Source organism: Helianthus annuus, chromosome 15 (assembly GCF_002127325.2).
Source record: "Helianthus annuus cultivar XRQ/B chromosome 15, HanXRQr2.0-SUNRISE, whole genome shotgun sequence".
In the NCBI taxonomy this organism is placed as follows: Eukaryota; Viridiplantae; Streptophyta; class Magnoliopsida; order Asterales; family Asteraceae; genus Helianthus; species Helianthus annuus.
Window position 1 is genome coordinate 69,488,783 of NC_035447.2, and position 17,295 is coordinate 69,506,077.

Genomic DNA, 17,295 nt, shown 5'->3' on the forward strand with positions numbered 1-17,295 from the left:
CATGGAAATAACACAATATTGGACTGATAAAAGATGGGGAAATGAAAAAAGACGGCTGGTTGAACACGTGATGGACATTTTTCCAATTTTCTTCAAGCATTTTCTTGACCAAATCCACTATTGGCGAAACTCGAGATACTGCACAAAGAAAAAAGTTTCATTTGGTTATGTTCAAGACGGTGTGCCTCAGGACAATGGTAACATTGCTAATTCAGGGGTGCTTGTCTGTATGATGATGGAGAACCTTGTAAGAGGCAAGTCGCTCATTGATGAAACTGACGTAGAAGAGAGTTGTACCAACTACCGTCGCCACATGGCTAACGAGCTTTATAGATGGCGTTGTATGTAGGATGAATGTTGTTCTTGTTTATGAATTGTGCTTTCGTACTTTCTTTATAATAAAAATTTAATGTTTCGTCATATTCCGACATATTAGGCTTTTTGTCAGAAAGGGCCAACCTTGCGTTTTCTGGGTCTGTTATCTCACCGGTGCGTCGCAGTTTGCCATCACCGGGTTTCTTCGTGTCGTATGCTAAGGTGAATAAGGACTTGTGGCATTGGCGTTGTCTCGCCAGAGGTCGTATCCTCTCGTTTTGAGGGGGGGGAACGGCCAAAAAGCCATTTTTGACTTTTTGTCAGAAAGGGCCAACCTTGCGTTTTCTGGGTCTGTTATCTCACCGGTTGTAACACCTCGAAAAATTACGGCCAATAATGTCTTGACACGTGTCATAAGGTTCCGTTATGTGAAAACATACTTTAAAGGGACTAAAAGTGACAAACAGTGAAGACTATGGAACGTAAGGGTCCAAAGTGTCAACAATGGATAAATAGACTCTATGATAACCCCACATAATGTTTATAACCTTTAACGGATGGTTCATGGATCATACGACGCGGAAATTGCACAAAAGTGAAGTATTTCAAACTATAGGGGCCAAAAGTGTCAACATGTTTAATTTATACCTCTGAGTGAACTTTTGGCAGACCCGAAGCTTTGTATAGCTAAAATATACTCACTAGAATATGTGGTAAAAATTTCATGAAGTTTCGTCAACGTATGAGAAAGTTATGGCCAAAACCGTACTTAAGGGACTAGAAGCGTCAACGTCGAATTTCAGGACTTTTCGGTTGAGCGCAAAGTTATCCGAGGGCATTACCATGTTGGTAAAAGTCCCAAGGTTCTTAAAAACCAAGTTTGGGGGTTTACGGGTCAAGAAAAGTAGCCGAAACATCACGTTCAAGTTCAGGGGTCAAAGCTGTCAACATTCGAAAGTTGTTTGGCTGACACAGGGGTCAGGCGACCCGCCTGGACATGCCCAGGCGGGCCGCGTGGGACTGCCAGCGACCAGAATTCGGTTTTGGGTCTATTTGGGTCCGAATTTGGGTGGTAAACAGCTCAATTGCACCTCCTTTTGCACCAATAGCATGCCATGCATGCCTACAACTACAGGAGCCTCGAAAATTCTGATTTAAATCAGATTATTGATCAATTCTTGATCATTTTTCATTGTAACCAAAGTGCTCTCTCTATCAAGAACTTCAAGCAAGCTTCTCTGGAGGAAAACTGATCATCAAGGCCGACTTCTAGTGTCCACTAAACATCTTTAGGACCATTGTAAGCATTCAATTCGTTCTATAATCCGTTTTTGCTTTGATTATTAGTAAAAGTCAAACTGGGTGTTCATAACCTTTGACTTTCTGATTAAACGAATTTCTTTCAGTAATTTCTCGAATTGAAACTTGTTATAGATTGGTATTTATGTGGGAAACAAACCCTCTAAAGGGTACTAACTGATTCCCACTACATGCATGCTTAATGTCGAGTCAAACATGGTTCTAAAAAGTCAACAGAAGCAATCTTTGTGAAAAATAACATGATTAATGATATAGATGACATGCAACCTGATTTATCATTGAAAATAACTTGTAACATATATATAAATGTGTTTTAATCATCATCAACTCGACACTCTATAGTATAGCCACGAATCGGAACCGAAAGTCTTGTAAACGACTATTTCGTAGACTATCGATTCGGATTCATACATGCATGTACAAGATCTGTATTGGAAAGTATTTTTGACTACTTTTATTTTAGTTAAACTTTCTGGAATTTTCGTTGATTGAGTCTATGCTTAGCCTATTCGAATGCTTGTTTCCGGTTTATGCATAAAGTTGACTATCTTGCCCTTTTTGATTTAAAACGGGATTTTTGGAAAAGTAAAAGAGTAGAGATCTGTATTTTTATTATATAAACTTGCACCGAAAGTTTCGGATCAGTTGATGGTCCAGATTGTGAGTTATGGCCATTAGCGTAAAACTATATAATAAATTTACATAAACGGTCCTTTTTGCGTAGAACCCGTTTCTGGCCACATTTTGGTACAAAACTTTTTACCAACTGATTATATATAATATTCTGGGAATTTTGATGATTTTTAATTAATTTTTGGCTGAACGGATCCTAGATCATCTAGTCATTTCGGCTTATGTCGGTTTTGACCGTTTTGGTCATAAAATGAGTTTTACACATTCTTTTGACCCGAAACCTTTTTCTACTGATTTTAAATGTTGAATAAATTATTATAAGACTTCTGGAAATATAAAAATCTCGGATTTACTGTGAAAACCCGAAAACGCCCTTAAATCGTATTTTTAGCGTTTTAAGCGCATAGTAAGCGTGGTACTTGTTTTAAACTTATAAAACTTATACCTACTGATGTAAATCACATATTTTCATATAATAACAGTAAGTATGATATTTTGAACTCAGGTTTCCAGTTTTGGCATTTTTAGCCCTTGTGAAATTACTAAATTGCCCCTACGGTGCATAGTTCGGTTTTAAAGGATATATTTGATATATGGGTCATACCCCACTGATATAATATGTTATATTAAGTATATTCACTGTATGAACCAGACCCGAAACTCAGATTTCTAATTTTATCCTTTTATTATCTTTTAAATGACCAAAATGCCCTTCTAAGGCATAAATTGAGTTTAAAATTATCCCGGGCAATATAGAACATAACTTACTGATATAATATCATATTCTAAGCATATTAATTCAGGGAACTTGCATTTGAATCTTTGGTCTACCCGTATCGCCGTTTCGCGTTCGGTTCGGTTTACGCAACTAGTTTGCGTAAATTGACCAAAACGGGTCAAACAATATCGTTTTTGCTTCAAAATCCCGAATGTATTTAGTATACCCATATTATACAAGTATTCAAACTTGTCGGGTCTAAATCACATTCTATCCGGTCTTTCGCTTAATCGTGCGTAAACCGTATCACTCCTAAAACTAACCGGTCAAAGCTTAAGCTTAAATAAAAGGCCGTTAGGAATCTAATAGGTTAATTATAAACCTTTGTTCCAGATTAGGAAGCCCGGTAAAAGCTACCACCACTTATCGTTTGTGACTTATACTTGCTCAGGTAAATACATTTTGACTTATTTTCCCTATACGGGCTTGGGGTACGGTATTTAAAATACCGCTTGATCGGGCGCACAAGTCCTGCTCCCTATGGGTGTTCAGTCTTGAATAGCTTGTGTGATTTCGTTTAAACAGTTTTGTCTTACTTAAAGGCTTTGGGGGGTTGTTGACCATGTCCCGGATATCCTTGGCATTATCTTACGAGATGGCCACGACCAGAGCACGGGGTGTAGGCGTACACCCGTCGTGTATAACTCTTTGATGTGGTGTGTCAATTAAATCTCTAGCCCGGACAGTAGATCCCGGGCCACCAGAGATATAAGTGCATGTAAATCGTTCACAAGTTTATATTATATAATTATCCCAAGTTAATAAAATATTTATGCCTTGTGCATTTAAATAAATTTTAAATCATTTTCAAAATGAGTCGGTCAATTTGTATTTACCAGTGTAAACTGACGTATTTTTCCCAAAAGATTAAGTGCAGGTACTATACGGAAATAGGCTGGCTGTTTCCTAGAGAGCGTCCACAATAGTCTCGCAAACTCGGACGACATTTATCTGTTGAACTATTATTTTATCTTATTTTATTGATCCGCCTGTGGATCCATTTCAACTACTGTGATATTTATTATTACGCTTTATTTAAAAGTTGAAATGTTTCTATTCTGCTTCCGCTGTGCATTATTATATTGTGTTGATTGTCTATGACGATGCCAACTACGTCACTGTACCCCACACCGGGCCCACCGGTGACACGTGGAAATTGGGGGTGTGACAGGTTGGTATCAGAGCCAACGCTGAGTGAATTAAACACTATCCTAGCGTGTTTAATCTCAGTTACACAATTGCACATTCCTCGATTTTCGAGTCTAGACAAGAAACTTAGGAAATGTTCAACATTTCGTTTAATTTATTTTATTATTTATTATTGCATTGTCTTATATATTTTGTTGTGCAACTTGTTTGATTTTTGACAGGATCAGGATACCGCCAAGGATGAGAGGTCGTGGAGGATTTCCTACATCGCACGATCATGAGGCTGGTCCCTCGCATAGGCGGGCTCCATCTGCTACACACAACACAGCCGCCAACGACCTTTGGAGGTCTTTTGCCGAGCCTGCTAGGCATTCGGTTTCCGCGAGCACTTCTCCGTCATTACCCCACTCGTTTGGGCCGCATTCGGAGAACGGGCCCCATGATTCGCTTGGATCATACATACCGTTGCACCAGTCACCGCACCAACATCCAGCGCCAGCCTACCAGGGTTTGTATAACCCTAATGCTTATGTGGAGGAGCCAGTGGGCCATAACCCACTTGGACAGGAGGACCACTTTTCTGGTGGTCACGGGATGGACGTGGACGAGGAGACGGACCCTTCGCTCCCACCATCAGGTACACCAAACCACCCGATTGAGATATCGGATGGGTCGCCATACACAGGATCACCATTTAATGGTGTGGACAGCTTCCAGGAGAGGTTTAAGCAGCATGATTGGTACTTCACCCCTAGCCACAACTCTCCGATGCTTCAGTCACTCCATGGTACTCCGATGCTTCAATCGCTCCATGGTTCGCCGGTGCACTCACAGCACCACTCGCAGCAGCAGCAGCTCCAGCAGCAGCCGCCTCTACCGCAGGACCTGTCTGAGGCCCTGTGGCGTGACGTGATCACTCCGTCACCACCACCGCCGCCAGTTTTACCTCCTCCGCCTCAGAGGCCAAGGAGGAATGCGCGCATGTCTACGCGCGGAGGGATTCGCATAGGCACCCCTCCACGTGTTAGTAGCAGCCGCTACACGTCCCTACCCGGGGAGTCTGAGACAGGGGAGTCTCAGCATCCAGTATCGGAGGTTACTTCCGTTCCGATCCCGCCTCTGCCGCCGCAGAATTTTGGAGAGCCGATTCCGGCTTATGCTAGTGCCGCTCAGTTCAACCCGTTCGAGCAGGTATTCCCTCAGGGTTATGATTACACGGGAGACCCTTATTGGCAAGCTGTGAACTACAGCTCACTCCCACATAGTGGTCCACTTGGAGACCCTTGGGCTGCTGGCCCATCTACTTTTGGTTACCCTCCGGGTTACCAGCAGCCACCGCAGCCGCAGCCTTACCAGCCGCCGCAGCCGCAGCACTACCAGCCACCACCACCGGCGCCTATGATGTCGCCGCCGCAGGTTCAGGAGATCCTGCAGGGGATTGATAGCATGCGACGCGAGTTTCAGCACAACATGCGAGAGGATCGCCGACGCACCAGTGGCTTGTTTAAGAAGGTATTCGATTTGCTCAAGGGTAAGGGCAAGAAGGATCGTTGAATCCTTCGATTATCATTTTATGTACTCATGTCCCTGCGTGGACATTTATTCCAGTACCCTACCCCTGCGTGGGTATATCTATCTTTCTCTACCCCTGTGTGGGTATATCATCCTGTTAACCCCTGCGTGGGTTTGTTTTATTTTATTTTGTTATTGTTGTACTTGTTTAGCCCCTGCGCGGGCATGTTATTCATGCTAGTTATGTTATTTCAAAGTCCCGTTTAGGGCAATTATGTACTGGTATTTTAGTGGAAATTAAATGGTTAATTTGAATTTATCATTTTATTTATATGCATGAATAATATTAAAATAATGGAAAATATCAATTTTTTTTATTTGATTTGCCATTTTATAAGAATCTTAGTAAGGTATAACCTAGCCTGAATGCCTTATTAACAGGCCTGGCCCTGATGGTAAAACCTGGTTGAAAAGATTCAACTCCCTGTTAACATCTGAGAACATGTTAACATTCTGGGCTAAGCGTGATCTGTAGAATCACACGACCCACCTTTTAATAAATTATCTACAGATTATATCTGTATACAAGTCTATTAATGACTTGATACCTACGGGTTATGACTATGTCATATAGTGGCAGTTGTGGTCTATGACTCCCTGCCTAGTAAAGAAATATCTACAGATTTTATCTGTACACAAGTCTAGTAATGGCTTGATACCTACGGGTTATAACTATGTTATATATAATGACAGTTGTGATTTACGACTCTCTGTCTAGTAAAGGATTATTTGTTTAATTATACAATTTATAATCCTATAAAAATCTAAATTTATAATTTAGTGATTGTCCTTGTGACTAGGCCTATGGTGCCAATATATATATTTTCATTCCTTGATTGCTAATAAGAGCCTGAATGAAATCTATTAAATTAACTGCTAAGGTTTTTGATACCATGGTTAATAAATCGTCTAGGACGATAATACTGTTAGGTTCTAAATAAGACCTTGTCCTTTATTGTAGCTTAAAGCTACGATGGCCAAATCGGAAGAAACCAACAGTCATTCTGGGGAACGCTCAGATAATGCAAAGATTCACGTTACCGGTGCAGAATTGCAAGCACTGATTGATAATGCTGTCGCCAAGGCTATGGATAGGCAGTTCAGAGAATCTAGTGGTACTCAGAGTAGAACCCGCTCAGTGACGCATGTCAAAGCTAAGACTCATTCTGGGGCTCATAGTAAGCCGCCGTCTAAAAAGAGTGAGCCAAAGAAAGTTGAGGATGATAATCATTCCTCCAACCACAGCAGCGTCCCAAAGCAGGAGATTGAGCTGAAACGTGACACGTACAGCAGGTCCTGTACGTACAAATACTTTGTATCCTGCAAGCCCAGAGATTTCACTGGGGAAAAAGGAGCCGTCGACTGCATGACGTGGATTGACGAGATGGACACTGTAGTTGATATCAGCGGGTGTGCTGATAGGGACGTCGTGAAGTACGTGTCCCAGTCATTCAAAGGAGATGCGTTAGCATGGTGGAAGTCACTCCTGCAAGCTGCCGGTAAGGCCACACTGTACGGTTTATCATGGGAACAGTTTGTGGCCCTGATTAAAGAGAACTTCTGTCCGCAACACGAGGTCGAGCGAATTGAATCGGATTTTGTATCCTTAGTCATGAAAAACCTCGACTGTCAAACGTATCTTACCACGTTCAACACGCTGTCTCGCTTAGTGCCTTACTTGGTGACCCCGGAGCCGCGTAGGATTGCTCGATTCATTGGGGGTCTGGCACCGGAGATTAAAGCCAGCGTCAAAGCTTCAAGACCTACAACATTTAGATCCGTAGCGGATCTATCCCTCTCCCTCACTCAAGACGTGGTTAGATTGAGAGCTATGAGGAGCTCTGAGGAGAACAAACGAAAACGTGAGGATGACACCTCACGAAGATCTGAAAAGCGACATAGAGGGAACAACGACCACAGGAAAGGGTCGGGGTCTAGGAAGAGTGATCATCAGTCGGGTGAAAAACCCAGATGCAAGTTTTGTAGGAGACACCACTTTGGGAGGTGTCGGTTTGAAACAAAATCCCAGTCTTCGGAGAAGCGATGTGGAATCTGCAAGTCCACAGATCATAAGGCTGTGGATTGCAAGAAGATGAAGGATGCAACGTGTTTTGGTTGCAACGAAAAAGGTCACATTCGGCCCAACTGTCCAAAGTTTGCGAAGAAGGCCGAGGAAGGGAAGAAGACTAACGCGAGAGTCTTCAAGATGGACGCAAAGGAAGCAGTCCTCGATGATAACGTCATTACCGGTACGTTTCTTGTAAACGATATTTTTGCTAGAGTTTTGTTTGATTCGGGGGCTGATAAGTCATTTGTAGATAATAAGTTTTGTAAACTGTTGAACCTTCCTGTTAAAACCTTAAGCGTGAAATATGAGGTGGAATTAGCCGATGGAACCTTAGAAACCGCCTCGACTGTTCTAGATGGGTGTGTTATATCCATTAGGAATCATTCATTCCCGCTATCCTTGCTTCCCTTTAAGCTAGCTGGATTCGACATAGTGATAGGCATGGATTGGTTGTCGAGTAACCAAGCCCAGATTCTGTGCAACAGAAAGCAAGTAATAGTTAAGACTCCGTCTGGTGAGTCACTTACTATTCAGGGAGATACCCAGCATGGATTGCCCGAGCAAGTGTCCATGCTCAAAGCATCCAGATGCATGCAGAAGGGATGTGTCATTTATATGGCACAAGTTACCATAGATGAGCCGAAGCCGAAGATTGAAGATATTCCTGTTATCTCGGAATATCCTGAAGTGTTTCCTGAAGAACTACCCGGATTGCCACCGGATAGACAAGTAGAGTTTCGGATAGATATCATTCCAGGCACTGCACCTGTAGCAAGAGCACCATACAGATTGGCACCAACGGAGATGAAGGAGTTGAGGACACAGTTGGATGAGCTTTTAGCCAAAGGTTTTATTAGACCTAGCTCGTCTCCTTGGGGAGCGCCAATCTTGTTCGTTAAGAAGAAGGACGGATCGATGCGTCTGTGCATCGATTACCGTGAGCTTAACAAGGTCACTATCAAGAATCGGTATCCGTTACCCAGGATCGACGATCTGTTCGATCAGTTACAAGGAGCAAGTTACTTCTCCAAGATTGACCTAAGGTCAGGATATCATCAGTTGAAGGTCAAGGATGAAGACGTGCACAAGACCGCGTTTAGGACTCGTTATGGACATTACGAGTTCCTAGTGATGCCGTTTGGGCTCACTAACGCACCAGCCGCGTTCATGGATCTCATGAATCGCGTCTGCAAACCTTATTTAGATAAGTTCGTCATCGTCTTCATTGATGACATTCTTATCTACTCGAAGAGCCAAGCTGACCATGAGAAACACCTTCGTTGTATTCTCAAACTTCTGAATCAAGAGAAGCTTTATGCCAAATTCTCGAAGTGTGAATTTTGGCTTCGTGAAGTCCAGTTCCTTGGACATGTTGTTAGCGAGCGTGGTATCCAAGTAGATCCCGCTAAAGTCGAAGCAGTCCTGAATTGGCAGGAGCCGAAGACTCCTACCGAGATTCGCAGTTTCCTCGGATTGGCAGGATATTATAGGAGATTCATCGAGAACTTTTCAAGGATTGCTGCGCCCCTAACTTCATTGACCCGTAAGAAGATTAAGTTTGATTGGGGCCCTAAGCAGCAGGAATCCTTTGACATTCTGAAGCAGAAGCTGAGCAATGCGCCAGTGTTGACATTGCCTGATGGTATAGACGAATTTGTGGTGTATTGTGATGCATCACATACGGGCATGGGCTGTGTACTCATGCAGAAAGGCAAAGTCATTGCCTACGCTTCCCGACAGCTCAAGGTGCACGAGAAGAACTACACCACCCACGATTTGGAATTAGGTGCGGTGGTATTTGCATTGAAGCTATGGAGACATTACTTGTATGGAACCAAGTGTATCATTTATTCAGATCACAAGAGTCTTCAGCACTTGTTCAATCAGAAGGAATTGAACATGCGTCAAAGGCGATGGATGGAAACTCTCAATGATTATGACTGTGAGATAAGATACCATCCAGGCAAGGCAAATGTGGTTGCCGACGCCTTAAGCAGAAAGGAAAGGGTTAAACCGATCAGAATCAATGCCAAGCGCATTGAGATAAGGAATAGTTTGAATGAAAGGGTGTTAGCTGCACAGAAGGAAGCTGTGCTGGAAGCTAACTATCCTGCAGAAAAGTTGGGAGTAACTGAGGAGCAGTTATCCCACGACAAAGATGGAATGCTACGTCTAAACGGACGAATATGGGTTCCGGTATATGGAGGACTTCAGGATGTTATCCTCCAGGAAGCCCACAGCTCTAAATACTCAGTTCATCCTGGAGCTGATAAGATGTACCAGGATTTGAAATCAAACTACTGGTGGATTGGTTTGAAAAAGTCCGTGGCCGAGTATGTGGCCAAATGTTTGACTTGTGCGCAAGTCAAGGCTGAGCATCAGAAGCCGTCAGGTTTGCTCCAGCAACCTGAAATTCCCAAATGGAAATGGGAAATGGTGACAATGGATTTCATCACCAAGTTGCCAAAGACGAAAAAAGGAAATGATACCATATGGGTCATAGTTGACAGACTGACTAAGTCAGCTCATTTTCTACCCATCAAAGAGACGTATAGCTCAGATATGTTAGCTCAATTATACGTCGATAAGATAGTAGCGCTACATGGTATACCTATATCTATTATCTCCGATAGAGATACTAGATATACGTCGCATTTTTGGAAGAGTTTCCAACAATCGTTGGGCACTCGTTTGAATTTTAGTACGGCTTACCATCCTCAGACTGATGGTCAGAGTGAGCGTACTATTCAGACCTTGGAAGACATGCTTCGTGCATGTGCGATCGACTTGGGTGGTAGCTGGGATAAGCACCTACCACTGGTTGAATTCTCCTACAACAATAGCTACCATTCCAGCATAAAGGCTGCGCCTTTTGAGGCCCTATACGGTAGAAAGTGTAGATCGCCCATTTGTTGGGCAGAAGTTGGAGATGTCCAGTTGTCTGGACCAGATATCGTCTTTGAGACGACAGACAAGATCGTTCAGATCCGTGATCGTTTGAAAGCTGCCAGAGATAGGCAGAAAAGTTATGCGGATCCTAAGCGTAAAGATTTTCACTTTGATGTGGGTGAAAAAGTGTTGCTTAAAGTATCACCTTGGAAAGGTGTCATGCGATTTGGAAAGAAAGGCAAGCTAAGCCCGAGATATATAGGACCTTTCGAGATAATCGAACGTGTTGGGGCAGTCGCTTACAAGTTAAACTTGCCTGAAGAGCTTAGTGCCATTCATAATGTGTTTCACATCTGTAATTTGAAGAAGTGTTTCGCTGACGATTCACTGGTTATACCGCATACAGATATACACATAGACGAAAGTCTAAAGTTTGTCGAAAAACCTTTGTCGATCGAGGATCGACAGGTAAAGAAGCTTCGAAGGAAGCACGTGCCTATCGTAAAGGTCAAATGGGATGCCCGTAGAGGTCCCGAATACACGTGGGAAGTGGAATCCACGATGAAAGAAAAATATCCCCAATTGTTTGAATAAATCTCGGGGTCGAGATTTCTTTTAAGGGGGTGAGGATGTAACACCTCGAAAAATTACGGCCAATAATGTCTTGACACGTGTCATAAGGTTCCGTTATGTGAAAACATACTTTAAAGGGACTAAAAGTGACAAACAGTGAAGACTATGGAACGTAAGGGTCCAAAGTGTCAACAATGGATAAATAGACTCTATGATAACCCCACATAATGTTTATAACCTTTAACGGATGGTTCATGGATCATACGACGCGGAAATTGCACAAAAGTGAAGTATTTCAAACTATAGGGGCCAAAAGTGTCAACATGTTTAATTTATACCTCTGAGTGAACTTTTGGCAGACCCGAAGCTTTGTATAGCTAAAATATACTCACTAGAATATGTGGTAAAAATTTCATGAAGTTTCGTCAACGTATGAGAAAGTTATGGCCAAAACCGTACTTAAGGGACTAGAAGCGTCAACGTCGAATTTCAGGACTTTTCGGTTGAGCGCAAAGTTATCCGAGGGCATTACCATGTTGGTAAAAGTCCCAAGGTTCTTAAAAACCAAGTTTGGGGGTTTACGGGTCAAGAAAAGTAGCCGAAACATCACGTTCAAGTTCAGGGGTCAAAGCTGTCAACATTCGAAAGTTGTTTGGCTGACACAGGGGTCAGGCGACCCGCCTGGACATGCCCAGGCGGGCCGCGTGGGACTGCCAGCGACCAGAATTCGGTTTTGGGTCTATTTGGGTCCGAATTTGGGTGGTAAACAGCTCAATTGCACCTCCTTTTGCACCAATAGCATGCCATGCATGCCTACAACTACAGGAGCCTCGAAAATTCTGATTTAAATCAGATTATTGATCAATTCTTGATCATTTTTCATTGTAACCAAAGTGCTCTCTCTATCAAGAACTTCAAGCAAGCTTCTCTGGAGGAAAACTGATCATCAAGGCCGACTTCTAGTGTCCACTAAACATCTTTAGGACCATTGTAAGCATTCAATTCGTTCTATAATCCGTTTTTGCTTTGATTATTAGTAAAAGTCAAACTGGGTGTTCATAACCTTTGACTTTCTGATTAAACGAATTTCTTTCAGTAATTTCTCGAATTGAAACTTGTTATAGATTGGTATTTATGTGGGAAACAAACCCTCTAAAGGGTACTAACTGATTCCCACTACATGCATGCTTAATGTCGAGTCAAACATGGTTCTAAAAAGTCAACAGAAGCAATCTTTGTGAAAAATAACATGATTAATGATATAGATGACATGCAACCTGATTTATCATTGAAAATAACTTGTAACATATATATAAATGTGTTTTAATCATCATCAACTCGACACTCTATAGTATAGCCACGAATCGGAACCGAAAGTCTTGTAAACGACTATTTCGTAGACTATCGATTCGGATTCATACATGCATGTACAAGATCTGTATTGGAAAGTATTTTTGACTACTTTTATTTTAGTTAAACTTTCTGGAATTTTCGTTGATTGAGTCTATGCTTAGCCTATTCGAATGCTTGTTTCCGGTTTATGCATAAAGTTGACTATCTTGCCCTTTTTGATTTAAAACGGGATTTTTGGAAAAGTAAAAGAGTAGAGATCTGTATTTTTATTATATAAACTTGCACCGAAAGTTTCGGATCAGTTGATGGTCCAGATTGTGAGTTATGGCCATTAGCGTAAAACTATATAATAAATTTACATAAACGGTCCTTTTTGCGTAGAACCCGTTTCTGGCCACATTTTGGTACAAAACTTTTTACCAACTGATTATATATAATATTCTGGGAATTTTGATGATTTTTAATTAATTTTTGGCTGAACGGATCCTAGATCATCTAGTCATTTCGGCTTATGTCGGTTTTGACCGTTTTGGTCATAAAATGAGTTTTACACATTCTTTTGACCCGAAACCTTTTTCTACTGATTTTAAATGTTGAATAAATTATTATAAGACTTCTGGAAATATAAAAATCTCGGATTTACTGTGAAAACCCGAAAACGCCCTTAAATCGTATTTTTAGCGTTTTAAGCGCATAGTAAGCGTGGTACTTGTTTTAAACTTATAAAACTTATACCTACTGATGTAAATCACATATTTTCATATAATAACAGTAAGTATGATATTTTGAACTCAGGTTTCCAGTTTTGGCATTTTTAGCCCTTGTGAAATTACTAAATTGCCCCTACGGTGCATAGTTCGGTTTTAAAGGATATATTTGATATATGGGTCATACCCCACTGATATAATATGTTATATTAAGTATATTCACTGTATGAACCAGACCCGAAACTCAGATTTCTAATTTTATCCTTTTATTATCTTTTAAATGACCAAAATGCCCTTCTAAGGCATAAATTGAGTTTAAAATTATCCCGGGCAATATAGAACATAACTTACTGATATAATATCATATTCTAAGCATATTAATTCAGGGAACTTGCATTTGAATCTTTGGTCTACCCGTATCGCCGTTTCGCGTTCGGTTCGGTTTACGCAACTAGTTTGCGTAAATTGACCAAAACGGGTCAAACAATATCGTTTTTGCTTCAAAATCCCGAATGTATTTAGTATACCCATATTATACAAGTATTCAAACTTGTCGGGTCTAAATCACATTCTATCCGGTCTTTCGCTTAATCGTGCGTAAACCGTATCACTCCTAAAACTAACCGGTCAAAGCTTAAGCTTAAATAAAAGGCCGTTAGGAATCTAATAGGTTAATTATAAACCTTTGTTCCAGATTAGGAAGCCCGGTAAAAGCTACCACCACTTATCGTTTGTGACTTATACTTGCTCAGGTAAATACATTTTGACTTATTTTCCCTATACGGGCTTGGGGTACGGTATTTAAAATACCGCTTGATCGGGCGCACAAGTCCTGCTCCCTATGGGTGTTCAGTCTTGAATAGCTTGTGTGATTTCGTTTAAACAGTTTTGTCTTACTTAAAGGCTTTGGGGGGTTGTTGACCATGTCCCGGATATCCTTGGCATTATCTTACGAGATGGCCACGACCAGAGCACGGGGTGTAGGCGTACACCCGTCGTGTATAACTCTTTGATGTGGTGTGTCAATTAAATCTCTAGCCCGGACAGTAGATCCCGGGCCACCAGAGATATAAGTGCATGTAAATCGTTCACAAGTTTATATTATATAATTATCCCAAGTTAATAAAATATTTATGCCTTGTGCATTTAAATAAATTTTAAATCATTTTCAAAATGAGTCGGTCGATTTGTATTTACCAGTGTAAACTGACGTATTTTTCCCAAAAGATTAAGTGCAGGTACTATACGGAAATAGGCTGGCTGTTTCCTAGAGAGCGTCCACAATAGTCTCGCAAACTCGGACGACATTTATCTGTTGAACTATTATTTTATCTTATTTTATTGATCCGCCTGTGGATCCATTTCAACTACTGTGATATTTATTATTACGCTTTATTTAAAAGTTGAAATGTTTCTATTCTGCTTCCGCTGTGCATTATTATATTGTGTTGATTGTCTATGACGATGCCAACTACGTCACTGTACCCCACACCGGGCCCACCGGTGACACGTGGAAATTGGGGGTGTGACACCGGTGCGTCGCAGTTCGCCATCACCGGGTTTCTTCGTGTCGTATGCTAGGGTGAATAAGGACTTGGGGCATTGGCCTTGTCTCGCCAGAGGCCGTATCCTCTCGTTTTGAGGGGGGGGGGGGGAAACGGCCAAAAAGCCATTTTTGACTTTTTGTCAAAAAGGGCCAACCTTGCGTTTTCTGAGTCTGTTATCTCACCGGTGCGTCGCAGTTCGCCATCACCGGGTTTCTTCGTGTCGTTTGATAGGGTGAATAAGGACTTTGTGCATTGGCGTTGTCTCGCGAGAGGTCGTATCCTCTCGTTATGAGGGGGGGGGGGAACGGCCAAAAAGCCATTTTTGACTTTTTGACAAAAAAAGTCGAAATTGATATTTAATAATTTAATACAAGTACGATAAACAATTACACGTTTTATTAAGGACTTGGGGGCATTGGCGTTGTCTCGCCAGAGGTCGTTTCCTCTCGTTTTGGGGGTGAAAAACGAGCTGCATAAAACTCATCCGCCATCTCTCGTCTGTATTTCGCGCAAGCCTCCACAACATCTCCCCCAATCCCGACGTCCTCGTCATTAACCAGTTTACTTAACAACATACAAACTAACACCCCTGAATCTGGTCCTGGGTTTTCCTTTTGATGTTGGCAAACTTCAGTATGTGTCACCATTGTGTTTTCCACATGTGGGCGTTTAGAATGTTCCCAGTATGCAATTTTTTCCAAAAATGTTTTGAATAACGATTCAAATTTTATTAGGGTTGGGTATACTCTAACTTGAATCAAGCTTGACCCATCAGAAACACTTGAAGTACATGTCCCAGTAAAATACAAAGTAAGGTGAAGTGTCCGCATATCAACACGAACCATGAACCAGTCTTGAAGGTCAACACAGATTGGAATATAAACCTGAGACAAAAATAAATAAGATAAACGTATTTGGTTTAAGATATACAGTGGGGGATGATAGTGTTACCGTATCGATGTCCAAAATGGAGGGTAATGTTCCTTTAATCCAATAGCAAAAGGTAACGCACGATGGTTAGGATTCTCTTCCAAAAGGTCGAGAAATTGAGGTGGGAGAATCGTCCATGGAAACAGTTGTTCTGGTTTTTTGGATTTTTTTTATTAAAATCCATCTGAACCTCATCATTCTCATCACCCACCCACACACATGCTACAACGGTGAAAGTTTTATAACATAAGAATAAAACTAAATTTTCGGAGGGTTTTAATAATTTATACTCCTTACCAGTGGCGACAAGTAACCGTAGTTCTCGTATCCAAGTAGGGCACCCCAAAACTCGGACCCGAGTTGTCTCCTTCCAAGGAATCCGCTATAACAGAAAGAAGAATCTCCGTTATGATAAAACGCCATTACATTTTTTGACCACGATCTAGACTCTTCTGTTGGGTAATAATACCAGCGTGTCTTTCTGGGGATCTTCTCAGGGGGGGTATCAGGGACTTCTTCCAGCTCCAATAACGAGTCTTCCGGGTCCCCCATTTGTTGTGTGTCGTTGGTGCAATTCGAGATGGGGGTATGAGTGACTATTTATCCAGAGATGTTATACTAGGTCGCTGTTTCATTCAGAGATGTTATACTAGGTCGCTGTTTCATTCAGAGATGTTATACTAGGTCGCTGTTTCATACAGAGATGTTATACCAGGTCGCTGTTTCATACAGAGATGTTATACTAGGTCGCTGTTTCATTCACAGATGTTATACTAGGTCGCTGTTTCATCTATAAAAGGCCCTCCATTGGTACCACCTCATCACTCTTCTTTGCAATACCATTTCGTAGTAATGGATAAGCGCAATGTTGGCAAACGGTTACCTCCTTTCTCCCACTTTCAAAACAATTTCTTAACTGAAGAAGACATTAAAGCTATTTTGGAATGGGAAATACCCCCAAAGGTTACTGTTCTGGAGGAAGGAAAGAAATCAACAAAATCGGAACCTGTGGAGGAAGGAGGATCGTCTTCCGGTGTAGTTGTGAATCAGCAACTGGCGAAACAGAAGGACGTTCGTGGAAGAAATAAAGAGGTTGAAGAAATCCCCGTTGTTAAAAAAGTTTGGACCTATGACAATCAACAGTTTGATTTCAACCCTAACCCGGAGGAGGATTACGACCCAGAAGTCCTGAAGGAAGCTTGGAACTATGAGGAAGAAGAAGAAGACTGGTCCTGTGTTTGGCACAACCCATATTCTGGAGAAGAGTCAGACTCGGAACTATCATCTAGAGGTGACTGCCATTGGAAATAGGGTTGCTCCGTTTCTATCATGATGTTTGTTGTAGTGGTGTTTACTTGAAAGTTTTTTGTACTTTTCTATCTCTTTAGTGGAAGAAGGTTATTGTACTTTATTGTATCAGTAATTTATTGTACTAGTATTATAATAACTACCCACCCCTAT